Source organism: Protopterus annectens, chromosome 2.part0, assembly GCF_019279795.1.
Source record: "Protopterus annectens isolate FY-2018-M chromosome 2.part0, PAN1.0, whole genome shotgun sequence".
Taxonomy (NCBI): domain Eukaryota; kingdom Metazoa; phylum Chordata; order Ceratodontiformes; family Protopteridae; genus Protopterus; species Protopterus annectens.
In genome coordinates this window covers 986,928,548-986,944,348 of record NC_056728.1, presented here as the reverse complement: position 1 = coordinate 986,944,348, position 15,801 = coordinate 986,928,548, and the positions used below count along the sequence as shown (strand labels likewise).

At 42.0% G+C, this 15,801-nt stretch overlaps 1 protein-coding gene across 8 annotated transcripts in view; it reads right to left on the bottom strand.

Annotated features, from left to right (window-relative positions):
* Nucleotides 1-15,801, bottom strand: part of MPDZ (multiple PDZ domain crumbs cell polarity complex component) — a 3,829,210-nt gene that overhangs the window by 1,829,166 nt on the left and 1,984,243 nt on the right. The window lies entirely within an intron of this gene.

Here is a 15,801-nt window from a genome sequence, read left to right as displayed (position 1 = left end):
ACTATTCTCAATAAATGTCCATGACTGACTAAAAAATTACTGTTCCCTGACTAGGAAGCTGATGTGTACAGTGTCGTACCACAACAAATGCCAAATGATGTCTGTTTTTGTGTTGATGTGTGATATACACATCCTGAAAGAAATCTTTCCTGTCAGGTTCCAAAGTGCTGCTGTGAGAGTTCCAAAGAAACTACTGTAGATGTTGGATAGAGGATGGCATCAACTCTGGACACCTAACTCTAGAGTACAATACACACATAGAGCTTTGCTAAGATCTGTGCAGCATCTAAAAGCTATAACACAATTTCAAACCTTCCACCCTTCCAGGGTTCTCTCATAAACATACACATTTGCAAAGTTACAACAATACAACTTAATATACATGCATACACTTTTTCTGTCCAACAGGACCTACTGTTGATGCACTATTAACTCAAGTAACTTTACAAATATATTTTTAACTCAAACATCTGTACAAATCAGTGTGACAGTCAAATAACATAACATTCTTTACAAAACTCCAGCTAGCTATGCTGGCATATGTACACATGTACTGTCCTACTCTCCCTGGCACAGATGGTACTACCTCATAACATCACACCTGTAATGACCAATAACTGGAGCTAGGCACTTTGTGAACACACTTGGTGCAGTGGATTGTCCAAAGGTTACTTAGAGAACTGCTAATGGATCCGGACACACACAGAACCTTAAGAAATGCCTGAAGTCTGAATGAATAGGGATATGATAATAAGCATCTTTGAAATCTAGAGTTGCTAAGAAACTTGAATAAGGAAGAAGAAATAGCAGGATGTGAAGTGACAGATTTTTGAACTTGGCCAGTATCGTAAAGAGAATTGAAAAACAATGATCCAGAACTGGTCCCCAAGCATTTTCTTCCTTTGGTTCTAAAAGCATACTTGAACAAAAACCTTTTCCCACCTAGTAAGGAGGAACTGGTTCTATCACTCCCTAGGATAGCATGTGATGAAGCATAGGTGAAAATAAAAAGAGTTTGGCCCAGTGGATGAGGGATTACCCCTGGAAAAGAGGAATTTTCTCCCACTGCCATCTGTAACCTTGATGAATGATCTTCAGAAAGTACAGTTGTGTATACTTACCTAAATGTAGATGTTCAAGTGTATTCACTATTGCAGTACTGACTTATGGGATTTTCTGGTTCTGAAGCCCTTGGTTGGCCTGATTACCAGAGTACAAAACTCCCTCCTCCCTGAGCTGGTGGACACCCTACCCTGACGTCAGGATGATCAAACCCATGACATCAGTTTTTTCTTGCCTCTAGAAGGTAGGAGCCTCACAGAAGGACCTTAAGCAAGGGACCAGGTTAGATAAAAAAGGGGATTCCTGTATAGCATTCCCTGCAGAGTGTCCTCTGGAAATGGAGGACAGATTGAAAAGATGCTACTTTAAAGAGAAAATGGGGGGGGGGTGGAGCGAGAGTAAAGAGACTGCAACAGTAAATACACGAACATCTAGTTATTGTAAGTGTACACAACTGCATTACATTCTTCGTGCTTCACTGTTGCAGTCCTGACTTATGGAATTATTCCCAAAGTAGAGATGAGGGTGGCAGGTGCTTTAAGGGGACATGGTCCTAGTTGAGTGGGTTCAAACACTTTCAGGGGGTGTAGGTGTAACAAAAGGAAATACAGTGGGAGATGCGCTTGGAGACTGGCTTTCCTTCAGAGCCCAAGGCAAAGGAAACAAACAGTTGTTCTGATTTTCTGAAAGGTTTAGTCCTATCAAGGTAGTAACAAATCTGCCTATGTACATCCAAGAATGAAAGATTCTTTTTCCTTGGTTCTGTGGTTTAGAGAAGAAGGTAGGCAAGTTTATGGCTTGGTTCAGGAAAGTGTCCATGACCACCTTGGGCATAAATGAAGGATTTGTTCTGAGTGATACTCTGTCTGGGTGGAAGATAAGAAAGGGTTCCACTGCCATGAGGGCTTGCAACTCAGACCCTTCTATTCTGAGCTGACAGCCAGTAAAAGGGCAGTCCACCAGGTCAAGAATTTTAAATCAGCTGAAGCAGCTGGTTCAATCAGGGGCAAGGTAAATTTTTCTAGAAGAAAGTTGAGATCCCAAGGAGGGGTGGGCTGCCTCCTGGGAGGTCTGACATGCAGCACTCCCCTAAGGAACTGTTTCATTAAGGGTGAGAAAAGATAGGAGGAAGTATAGGGATGTTGTCTGAAAAGGCAGAAGCGTGTATCCTGATGGATGGGAAGGACATGCCTTTGTCTACCAAGACAGACAGGTACTCCAAAATGTCTGAGATGCTGGTTGAGACAGGGTTGAGGCCTTGTCATTGACACCAAACAGAGAATCTTTTCCACTTGGCAGAATATGTTTTCCTAGGAGTGGGTCTTCTAGACTCTTTGAGGATATTAAGTACCGGACTACTGATGGACTTGTTAGGGTAGAAGTTTGATGAATTATCCAGGCAGAGGGTTTTAGAGTCCGAACAATGGGGTGCACAAATTTTCCCTTTGCCTGAGTCAGCAGATCCGCACTCCAGGTTAACTACAAAGGTTTTTCTTTGGTTAAACTCAGTAGCAGCGGGGGGGGGGGTGCTACCAGTGCTGCCTGGGCCAGACTGGAGCTATCAGTACAACCCTTGGTCCTTCTTCCCTGACTTTTTAGGAGGACCCTTGGAAAGAGAGGCATGGAAGGAAATGCATAAAGAGGTGGCTCCAGAGAAAGGAGAATGCATCTGTCCTCTAGGCTGTGTAAAGCTTGCTTCTGGAACAGAATTTGCTTAACTGAGAGCTTTTGTCAGTAGCAAATAGGTATATTTGAGTGGATCCACATTTTTGGACTATGCTGAGAAATGTTTTTTGATGCAGGTGCCACTCGTGGGGATCCATTAAGTGTCTGCTGAATCAGTCTGCTAGAGTGTTCTGAACCCCAGGAAGGTACTGAGCCATCAGGTACAACCCCATAACACTGGCTGTCTGCCAGACCTGCAATGCCAGCCAGCAAAGAGGGTAGGAGTAGATGCCCCCTTGTTTGTTTATGTACCATGACTGTTGTGTCTTATTTGATAAGTAGGACTTCAGGTTTCCAGTGATCACTGTACTGCCATCAGTTCCTTCCAATTTATGTGCGTGTGCCTGAACTGCTCTTTCCATTTGCCCTGGGGTAGGATGAGCTGGAAATGGGCTCCCCAGACTGTGTCTGATGCATGGTTAAGGTTTAGCCCTGAGGGATAAACTTGAAGGGAAGACCCTGGTCCTGTGCACATGCTCGTGCCCACCATGCCAATTCCTTCTGAGGCAGTAAATTAGTTGAATTTCCATCTCCAGGGACTGTGAGTGCTGGTACCACAGATTCTTGAGGTACCACTGAGGCTTCCTCACTTGTAGCCTGGCTAGATGGATCATTAGTCTACAGGATGTCATGTAGCAAAGTGCTCTGAGGAATTCCCTGGCTAAAAGGCATTGCTTTTGCATAATGGTCCTGGAAGTATTGGGTTAAGAAGGAAGCCTTGCCTGGGGGAACAAAGGCTTTCTGGAGGGAGGAATTCAGCAGAACCCTGAGGAAAACTATCCTGGTGAAAAAGTTTGTGTTGGATTTGCTTAGGTTTATGGTGAACCTAGGGAAGAGAGTAGGGTCTGGTTGAAGGCTAGATCCTGGAGGAGCCTGGACTGACTTGTGGCCTGAATGAAGCGATCGTCCACATAAGGGTAAATTTGGATGCTTCTTGTTCTGCAGAAAGTGATCACAGGTGCTAACAATTTTGTGAAGACCCTGAAAGCAGTAGACAAGCCAAAGGGATGTGCAGAGAATTGAAAGTATCTGGTACCTGCTCTGAAGCAAAGAAAACTTCTGCAGGATTCTTCTATAGGGATGTGTAAGTAGGCATTTTCAAATCTAAGTTGACCATTAGAGGCTAAGGTGTGATCACAGGAAGAAGCTTTTGAAGAGTAAGCATTTTGAATTTTGGAACTAGGAGGGAGTGACTGACGATGGGCACATCCATGATAGGGCACCAAGATCCTTCTTCCCTGTGGACCAGGAATAGCCTGGAGTAAAACTCTTTTTCTACCTGGTGGTCTGGTACTGGTTCCACAGAGCCCCAAGAGCCAGATTGCGAATCTGAGAACTGGCCTCTGCCCCTTTTTTTTTTTTTTTTTGGCACATCGGGGTAGCTTGAAAATCTTAATGGTTCTTCGAAAGTGAGCTTGTAGCTATTTGAGATTATTTCCAGAAACCACTTGTTGGAGGTGATGAGGGCCCAGTTTCCCTGAACAGGGAAAGTCTCTTCCTCCTATCTAGTCTGAGGTGGGGGGGGGGGTTGTGTGGTGGATGAGTCATTGCTGGTCTCTGCTAGGGCCCTGTGACCTAGAACTCCCCAGGCTGGGTGTTCCTGAAGACCACTGCCTTCCCTCTGCAATTGCAGTTGCTGCCTATAAGGCCTTTCCCTTCAGGCTTTCCTCTGACTGGGTTTTGATTGGGAGGGAAAAGATCAATGCTTAGCAGGAAAATTCCTACTGAACCTAGGTGGCTGGACATGTAGGAAGTCCTTAATCATTTGTATGGATTTTGCTTTACCCTCCATCTTTTTAAACAAAGCCTCAGCCTTATCCAGGGGTGCATCTAGCAGTTTAGATTTTACATGCTCCGGTAATGTATGTTCCCTAAGCCAAGCATGCCTACTGATGACTGAGCCAAAGACAGCAGATCAAGCTGATGCCTCTACGGCATCATATCTGCAGTGCACAGAGTGCCTAGCTACCTGGAAATTGGAACGGCAGAGATGCAGCAATTCCTTGCAGCTGTTCTTTTGCTTCATTTTTCCCAAAATACTCTGCTGGTATTTTATCATATGGAATTGGCAACTGAGGGTCCTCATGGCCAGAGTGGATGAAGTGTAAACCTTCATCTCAAGTCTGTCAAGGGCCCTTCTTTCTTTGTCCATAGGTAATGGGTTTTTAGAAGTAACAGCCCTAACTCCTTTGGGGTCTGGGATGACATCCTCTGGGTCAGCAGAGGGGTTCTTAAAAAGGAATTTATGTGAGTCTAGTATCCTGTAGAATGTCGGGTTTATGAGGGGCTGGGGGAAAGAGTCTGGATTGAGAGATGATTCCATGAAGACATCATCTACCACATCCAAAACTGGAAGGATAGCCAAGGGTTTGTGTTGAAGGACATCAAGGAACTCCCTAACTCTGTTTTTTGCTTGGGGTAATTCCTGTGCCTGCCACTGGAAAAACTCTCTCATGGCATGGACTCTCTCTCCAAAGGTAATGTCCTCAAGGGGTGAAGCAAAAGATAGCACCTCTTCCGAATCATAAACCTCAAAGGAGGTAAGGCAAGGTTCATCTTCAAGGACAGAGTCTTCCTGATCACTTCCTGATCACAGTCTTCATCTTAATCAGGAGGTACTGAAAAGGTCTCAGAGGTTGGGTCCCATTTCCGTTTTCCTAGTGAAGATTCAGGTGGGATGAGGTTGCCTGCCTCTGACTAAAGAAATAAGGTCCTCAGCCAACATGACCAAATCCTGCTGATAACCTTTAGGGTGGGAGCCGGTAGGCGTAGGCACAATACCTGAAGCCAACTTCTTTTTAGGTGAAGCATTTGCCTTGGGCCTGTGGATGTCCGCTAGCCTGATGCTGGTCTCCTTAAAAGAAATACCCAGTGTTGGTGGATGCCCCAAAGGTACATCAGTTGAGGACTGTTTGTCGGAAGCAGAGGTCTGCTTAGCTACTCCAGACCCGTAAGATGAACCGAACGTTAAGGCCTGAGATGAAGCTGAGGGACCTGACAGCATGTTGGACTTTAAAAGGGTTTCAATAGAGACCTGTGCCACCACCTCACCTGCAGAAGGGGGCTGGAAAGGCACCTCTCCTTCCTCTGTGATAATGAGCCTTGAGGGACTGATGGACAGAGAAAGGCCGTCATCCGAGGCCCTAAGTTTGGATGTTTTTTCCTTCTTTCACTTAGGGAGTTTAACCTTGGGATGACCGATAGATGCCACTGCACGATGGGAAGAATATTGCTGACTAAGCTGCTTAGACAAGATTTCAGCCCTATGCCTTATAGTCCTAGTACTGAAAAGGGTGCACAGGCGGCTATTAGGGACATCATGGTTAGGGCCTAAACAAGCGACACACAAGGCATGAAAGTCTCTGTGTGGGATTTGGTTACAACAATGGAGACAGTAGTTAACTTTATCTGACATGAATCACAAGAACGAAAAAGAGTTCTGCAACAAGGTACTTAGTTTTAGAAGAATTTCTCGCTCTGGTGTGGACCGATCAGCGCACTCACAACTGCTTCCGGCTCCAACGGTAAGAAAGACTGATGTCATGACATAGGCTGCCTCCTTTTATACCCAACCATCCTGACATCAGGGTAGGGCATCCACCAACTCATGGAGGAGGGAGTTTTTTACTCTGGTAATCTGGATGACCAAGGGCTTCCGAAGCAGGAAGTCCCATAAGTCAGAACTACAACAGGGAAGCACGAAGAACATCCCAATTGTCTGAAACTATCTGATGTCATAGAGAAAAGTGAAGATTCAAACTTTCAGAAAGAGAAAAGGGACTGCAAGGGTTTTTGGTATTTCTTAAATTCTTTTTTGGAATTTCTTGCCATTTCTTCTTAAACATCTGTTCACCTGCATTTTGCTGAGACTGTTTTTTTTTTTTTTTAATCAAAATTGTATGAGAGTTTAGAGAATCCCTTAGAAAATTTGGAAAAGGAGAGCTGAAAAATCTTAGAGCTGGCGTGTACCAACTTACCCCTCTCGACACTTTTTGATCACTTCTCAAGCAAAGGGGTCAAAAAGTAAATTTGTAACCAAAGGAGAATTTAAAATCTCATTTTAACATCATTTGGGAGGCTCTGAGAATGCAAACAGGCAAACCTCCTCAACACAGTACCAGTGGCCAAAGCCACTGAAGTATCAACTAAATTATACACTCACTGAAAACAATGAGAAATGACTAATAATAATAATAATAAGAATAATTTAAAGCAGATTTTTCCTCACAAGAAGAAACTGCAGGCACAACATTTCTCTACTTTCTCAATTAGTACAGTTGTGTAAAATCTTACCACAATGGTAAATGTCCTTCTGTTCACTGCAGTATTCATGACAATAAGATTCCCATGCTAAGGGCGCAGCGACATCCGGCCAGTATATCAAGCCCTACAGATTGCTTTAATATATGCTGTACATGACACCTATGCTCCTTGCACAGAATAGGGCATAAAAGGTGATATCCGGATGTACCAACCTCAGAAGTGACAGCCCCAGTACGGCGGAAATAGTATGTTTAGTTTTCTGATTTTTCTTTAACTCACTGCATCCGAGTGATGCCTCCGGGTGCATCTGCAGTTAACTCCAACTGATGCCTCTAGGCATCAAATTTTGCTTGTTCATATTTGCATCAATAATTCCAAAACCATGCTATGTACAAGGTTTTAAAAGCCCTTAATCTTAAAGCTTACACAACAGCAAACTCAATTGCATTAATATTTGACCTCAGTGTAGTGCAGGTGAATAGATATTAACTGCTGTTTTTATGACATTAATTTATACAGATATCATTTTCACATTTTTCTAACTATCTTAATAACCAAGTAACACAGACAGAACTCTTTAGCCTTATATGAAAGCTCTGAGACAGATTAATAAAATGCTGCCGACAGTGTGTTTAACAGTTGTGGTTGCTGAGATATTGTAAGTTGTTTAGAAAATATTATAAATGTAATAGTTAGTGTATTTACTGTGACTTCATACCTCCCAACCGTACCGAATTACTCGGTTTTTACCAAGTTTTTGGTTCCAAATAATGGGGTGCCACAATTCTCGAGTGGCACCCCTTAATTTCCAATTTCCCGGCTTTTTTTATTTTAAAAAAATTTACTTAGGTGTTTTGAGCTGACGTCATTACATGCAAGATTACGTCAGCTCGTGAAACGGCCAGATAGCCTGTCGGAATTGATCGATTGCACACGTGTATGTATTTCCGGCTGCTCCAACAAGCCAGAAGGGAATGGTAGAAGCCACGAGTATTTATTTTGCAGCGGCTGTTTGGATTTATTATGTTGCGGCTTGAACAGAGGCTGCAGGAACAAGCTGAAGACTTCCTCGCAGATTTATGCAGTGGCTTTATTTATTTTGTCATGGCTTAAAAGGAGGCTGCAAGAACAAGCAGAAGACTTCCTCACAGACATATGATTGCAGACAGGTATTTTTTTATGCAGCTCAGTGTGTGTGGCTTAAATGGAGCCTGCAGACACAAGCAGAAAACTTCCTCCCAGATTTACTTTTGATGGCAGAGAGGTATTTATTATGCAGCTCAGTGTGAGAACTGCTGCTATTGCAACAGTACAAACTAAAACTTAAGCTGAATCACTTACAAAAGTGATTTGCAGGGCACTTAGTACTATAGTTAAAACTTGTGGTGCCAAAGCTGTTACAGTGCAAACCTGGGAGATGGCATTACCACAATGAAAGTTTGAAGTACTTGACTTGTTACTTCATGTCTGATTACTTACATAACTTATGTTATTGTGATCAGTCCAATGTTGGTCTGCATTGTATTTTGTTAAAGCATACGCCATCACATATTCATGGCTTCTACTGGTTTGCCTACAAATGGCATGGTTTGCCCAGAGTAAAGTGTGTGTGTGTGTGTGTGTGTGTGTGTGTGTGTGTGTGTGTGTGAAATGCCTCAAGTGAATATAACAGGTGGCTAGAGGTACTCAGGCTCAAACCCTGTACCTTGGGTACAGGTAACAAGAACCTAAAGTCTCTACCCACCACCACTTCATAAAACTTTCCAGATTTATGCCTCATATTTTTATTCTGTTCCTCATAAAATCTGTGGTTTTCTGGATTTTCTGGCAAATCAGTGAAGGATTGAATTCACTAAATAATGACAGGCATTTGAATTTCAGACTTCATATTATTCAGAAAATAAATGGCAACACAAAACTTTTCATTCTAGCAATTTTCTAACTTTAAAAGATCAGTATTTGAAATTTGTCCCTATTTTTGGGGCTGTATTTCCCCATTATTGGCTTTGTCCAGGTTTTTTGTGCTAAGACGTTGACAGCTATGGTGAGAAATGAGAAATTAATTCTGTATTTCCCCCATTATTGGCTTTGTCCAGGTTTTTTTGCTAAGATGTTGAGAGCTATGATGAGAAGTGAGAACTGAATTCACTAAATGATAGCCATTTAACTTTCAGTCTTCAAATCTTTCAGGAAACTGCTGATTTGGCAGAGTGGTACGTTGTTCTGACTGTAGTGCACATGGTCCTGGGTACAAGTCCTGGCAGTAAAACTCATAGTGGTAACACAACATTTTATTCTAGCAAATGTATCCCTGTTTTTCGGACTTTTGTCCCCCCCCTCCCCCCCCACCAATAAATTTTGGCTCTTTCCAGATTTCTTGTGTTGCAAAGTTGAGATATACAGTTGAGTGTTAAGTGGATTTTACAAGAAGCTGAGAGCTTCAGGGGAAGAGGAGTATAATGTTGCTTATGCTGAGTTTGTTTACTTGCTTTGTTAATAGCATTACCGATTAAATGCTTGCTTTTGATGCAGAAGGCTGTGGGTTCTACTCCCACGGTATGTAGAGGCATTGCTGATACTGTACTGTGATATTGTACTTTTAAAGGGGGGTGGTTGTAACAAGTCAAGGGTGTAGCTACAGATACAACAGAACTTACAGAAGTGAGAAAATGTCATGCATAAGGGCATTTGTGCCTCAGTGGAAAGAGCAACAAATATCATTAACCCAAATTCAGGAAAAGAAAATCAGAATTATTACGTTCTGTGCTGCATTACAAGAAAAATATTTTTAAACAAGCACAGTACGTTTTCCAGCATTCAAGATAAGACACATTATTCCACTTCAGACAGTGGATAAGCAAGAGTGGCCAGTTAAAAGAACCTGGATTACAATGATAGTTTTGATGCTTCAGGATGAACGTAGGAGAGGGTCTTGTCAGTACTTGGGACTAAAAATTGGAAGTCTTAAAACATGCAGCTCACCTAGTTTATTTTGTAATGCATTTACAACTACTGAGTTGGTCTCATAACACAAAGAGTATGTCAAACAAAAAACTGAAATTGAAAATTAAGTTCAATAAGCTGTGCAAGATGCCCATGGCTTACACTACTGTCATTCTATTTTATATATATATATATATATATATATATATATATATATATATATATATATCGGAAGTGCATTTTGTCGAACTTGCACTTTCGCTAAAGTAAACAAATAAAAAGGAAAACATGCAGTTTGCATGTTGCCTTAGTTGTACATCAGCATATACTGTTGATGTACAATTAAGGAAAGTTTTGTTGAGATCGTAGTATAGTGGGGGTAAGGGAATATTCCCTTTTCCCCACTGTAGTACGATCTCGGAGTGAGAATATTAAGAAGGGGGGTGTGGGGGGCTTGCCCCCCTGCATAACACTGTTTAGTGTGTTATTTTACTGTTTTAGTTAGTTTTTGTTTTTTTATTCTGCGAAAGTGGATTTTCAATGGAATGCACTTTCGCGGAAGTAAGTTCGAGGAAGTATGGTTCGATGAACCATACTTTCGATTTAAAAACGTAGATCCATCTATATATATATATATATATATATATATATATATATATATATATGGGAACAGTACAAAAGACCAAAACCGCAGAATACCGACACTTACAATACCGATGCCCAGAAGAATGAAACTTCAGAATCCCGACAGCGAAGAATGGAGATTGCCGTACAGCGCGTAAACGTAAGTTTGCCTTTCTCCCAAGTGTAGTGCGACCTCGGAGTAGGTATAGTTAAGTTGTGTGAGGGGGCAGGGGGTTTGCCCCCTGCATACATGTTGTTACTGCTAGTTTTGGGGTTTTATTTTGCTGTTTTCAGTATTTTGTAGTTTTGTTCTTCTGGGCATCTGTATTTTTAGTGTCGGTATTGTGCAGTTTCGGGATTTAGTAGTGAAGCCATACATATATATATATATGTGTGTGTGTGTGTGTGTGTGTGTGTGTGTGTGTGTGTGTGCACGCGCGTGGAAGTAGATTTTTATAATGGAAATGTTCTGAAATGGGAACTTTTATCATTATTGGTTCATGCATTTTGTTTCATTGCCTACTGGAAAAAAGTTCAAACAATAAATTTAAAATGCGCTCCAAGTCGAGCAAATGTGCTGTATTATACAAGAAATAGTTAGGAAGTGTGTCAAAGAACACATGTATGCTTCTTGTTTTGTGTGCAAAGGGCCTATGATCTGAAAACAGCCCAAAGGTAATCTTTATCCACCACTGGCCAGATGCATTTTCTTTGGATGTGGTGTGGGTTTCAATGCTGTTTCAATGAATGTGAGTTTCAAGGGGAGAGAAGTTTTAATGCTAAGTCTATTTTCATTGTGAGACAGTATTGCTTTGTTTAGCAGATGTCTAGTAGTGTTTGTGCATTGTGCTATAAAATGTATAAATAAAATCCAAGTAATCATTGTAGAAGTAAAGCAGTATGCACATTAGTGTTTATGATAAATGGGGAGAAACAGCCAGGTAATGGGACATTGGAATGGCTGCAGGGGGACTCTGGTGCCATATTTTGATTGTATGTTCTTCAGTCTGCATTTGAAGGTTGGTATCCCACAATTCCACTGGAGTTGATGGGGTTACGTAACTATGTATGCAAATTTTATGTTAATTAGCATACAGATTTGTACCTATTTTTCATGGGCCTTGTCCATATTTTTTATGTTTCCAGGTTAAGAGGTATGTGTTACAAAAGTTGGTTTAAAACCTATAACCTAAAGGCTGCTACCACTATAAAAATTGTTTGTGCTGAAGAGTTTGCCATTTATACAACTTTCATAATCTGTATAGTTCCAAAGATATGAACATTTGTTTGAAATGTGAGGACATAATTTGATTCTGTGAAAAGGCTTAAGCTCCGCCCATTAGAAGTTACAGTGCAAACTGAGATCTATTGGAGTGAATGAGTTAAGGGGACATACACCTTATAAAATGTAGAAGGCTCAGACCTTGGACGGCATTCAATAATTGTAGTAGGGACGACTTCTCTGACCAAAATTTGAGCAGCACCCCAAGGCCTCGAAGGATACACCTAAGGTCAGATCGCTACCAGCCTCCAAACTAGTCAAGCCCAAAGAATCCAACAATGGAGCTGGGCAAAACTCTGGGATTTCCATCACCTCAGGAGAGATATCAGGCAGAGGCTATACAGCAGAAGAATCCAGCCTAGATTTCTTCAATTGTTTCTTTACCCAAGAGCTTAATACATTGATTCTCCAGATAGAAAGCCAAATAAAAAGCCTATTTATGGCGGGTCTTGGGAACAAAGGCCTGACATACTGAACAAGATGTATGGTTGTGGGAAGCACCGAGGCAAAACAAGTACTGCTCATGACGGTCTTTAAGGGGAATCTGTCTCCCACACTGGTATTTACCCTTCTAACATGACATAAACCCCACAAGCAACAAAAAAAAAGAAAAAGAAAAGATAAGATACAATAAACCCCAATGGGGCACTTAACTATAACAGCTTAGCAAACCAGCATTGGAATAGGCATTCAGACCAACAATCAAGAGATGGCATGCAGAGTGACAGCAAAGAAGTTCAGAAGTTGGTACTTCTGGATGTCACCTTTATGCCCTACGCTACACGAGGAGCATACGTGTAATGTATGGCATACCTTAAAGCAATCTAAAGGTGTAGGTACACTGGCTGGACACTGATCAGCCCTTGGTAGGGGATCCCTATTGTAATGGATAAATGAATACTGTGACAGTGAAATGGAAGGACATCAAACATTAACATATGAACCTGACATTCAAAATTCTGAAAATCAAAGCTGCAGAAGCATATACAATTTCTCATACTTATCAATAATCCAACCATTATTAGAAAGAGTAGGAATGTAATTAATTGGCAGGATTAACTAAAGCTACAATTGATGGGTCAAGTTTGGGAATTCTGTATAAAAACTTAAAAGAATGAGGAACTTTATACATCCTATATGCCTATTTAGGAGCAGCTGGCTATCAGGAAGATTGCAGGCAATAACACACACATCCTCCAAAGCTGACAGAACTAGAGGAACAGATGATGGTTCTGCAAATTCATTCTTTAACAGCTCATAATATTTCTTAGGGACTTAGAAACCTCGGTGTTCTCCCATGGAAAACATTGGGACATTCTGAAAATAGTTTCAGAGAAAGATAAACCTCAACAAAGAAAATCAGAAAAGAGAGTTATCCACTTCTTTATCTGAAGTGGTTGTCTTCATTTGATCTTCAACCAGTAGGACACAGTCCCCAGCTACTATACATCTGGAAGGCCCTCATGGAAGGATATTTTGGAGCACAGCGGAGCCAAAGGATACCCTGTTCCTGGATACTATGTCCAATTTACAATGTGAAATGAAAGTATGAGATGAGGACCATGTAGCTGTAGAACAAATATCATGCAGAGAAACTCTAGATCAAAAGGCTGCTGAAGTAGCCATAAATCTGGTTGAATGTGCTTTAACCTGCTCTGGAGGGGGAATCTCCCTGACAGAATACACCTGCATAATACATTGGGAAATCCACTGGGCAACAGTAACTTTAAAAACTGGATTGCCTAGAAATGGTTTGGAGTAAGAAATGAAAAGTTGGTCAGATTTATAAAAAACTTTAGTCCTGTGCAAGGAGAAATGTAACTACCTATGCACATCCAATAAATGTAATTTATATTCTCCTTTATTCTGGAGATTTGGAAAGAATACTGGAAGACTTATTGTCTGACTGATGATGGCCTCTGAGGCTACTTTCAGAAGAAAGGAGAGATTAGTATTCAAAAAGACACTGTGTCCTTATGAAAAATCATATAAGGAACCTTAATGGATAGGTTCTTAGGTTGGTACTAGGCTATCGGCCCTAGGGCCTATACAAGCCTAGCCAAATAATTCTCCGGATATTTCTTCTCACAATATTTACTTCCCTGGACCGACTGACGTGATCCCCAGGGTGAATTTCCTATCTCCCATCCAATCATCAAGGTGCTGTTTGAAGAGGGCCAAGGTGGCACTCTGCTTGACATGTATGGGCAGTCTAGTCCAGACTATGGGGAGTCGTCTCTGGGTCAGGAACTTATCCTCCAGCATGTTTTGTTCATTGTGATGACAAGGTTTAGATCCCTTGAGCTTGTGGCTCTGAGGGATTGGGATTTCTTTAAGGGGAGCATGTCCAACAGCTCAGGGTTTGACATGACCTTGTATGTTAAGCAGCGATTGCCTCTGAGTAGATAATATGCCACAGAGTATAGCTGGAGTTTTTTTTAGATGGTCAGCATAGGGCATCTGCTTTAGGCCTGTGATTCTTTTAGTAAGGTATTTCTGCGACCTTCCCAGCTGTTGCAGATGTCTTGTGAGGTACATAACAAATAGGGCGTTGTACTCTATAATGGGTCTAATGAGGGATGAGTACAGTGGGACAATGACTTCCTTTTATTTGGATGAAAAGCCCTTAGTGATGAGGTGTGCCACATAGAAGGATTTCCTGACTGTTGTGGTGATGTGGTTATCGAATGTGAGACCACTGTCCACCTGTGTCCCTAAGTCTCTCATCACACTTTTCGTGTTTAGTGTACTGCCACCTATGTGGCAATTCATGGGTACATGTTTTTTTCCATAGGGGATAACTATACATTTCCTGGCATTAAGCTTGAGCCCATGGCTCTGGCACCAAGCATCTGTTTTTGTAAGGCCCTTTTGTACAATATCCACATCATTTGGGGATTCAATAATGGCTCCCAGTTTGCAGTCATCTACGAACTTTGTTAGCCAGAGTCCCTTAGTGTTGCCCTGTACTTCAGAGAAGTAGATGCCGAACAAGAGCGGTTTCAGGACTGAACCCTGAGGTGCTCCACTTGTCACTTGTGTGGAGCTGGATTTGGAGTCGGCTACTTTTACAATCTCGGTTCTATCAGTAAGCCAGTGGGCAACTCATTGAGTGATGTAGGGATTTATACCCAGCTTACTAAGTTTATCTATGATTCCAGAGTGGGGGATGCTGTTGAAGGCCTTGTCGAGGTCCAGATAGGCTGTGTGGACTGCCTTACCCTCATCCACAGCTCTGGAGACTGATTCGAAGAAGTCAATCAGGTTCAGGAGACAAGATCGGCCCTTCACAAACCCAAACTGGGTGGGGTCCAGTGTTTGAAGGTTGCCAATGTCTTTGTTTATAAGTTCCATGATAATGCGTTCATGCCCTTGCAGATCAGACTCGTCAGACTGATGGGATGGTAGTTCCCGGGATCCAAGGTGGAGTCCCCATTATGGAGTGGGATAACTGTAGCTGTGCACCACTCAGTGGGCATGAAGCCTGAGGTGAGGCTATGATTAAACATGACACTTAGGTGAGGTGCCAGTTCATTTTGTAGTTCACGTAGTACACAGCCTAGGATGTCATCTGGTCTCATGGATGCTGTATTCTTAGCTTTGGAAACTGCACTCTCCAAAGCTAAGAATACAGCCCGGGATGTCATCTGGTCCCATGAATGCTGTATTCTTAGCTTTGGAGAGTGCAGTTTCTATCTGTGTGGCCATGATTACCAGAATTTGGCAATCTTTTGATATTGAGATGGGCCCTTTAGGAGGTGGGGGGGGGGGTGAAGTTGGCACTAAATCGATCTGCCAGGATATTGGCAATATCCTTGGGATCAGTATATTTAATGCCATTCTGTTGTAGCTCAGAGCAGATCTGAGCACTGCCATTTAGATTCTTGACATAACTATAGAAT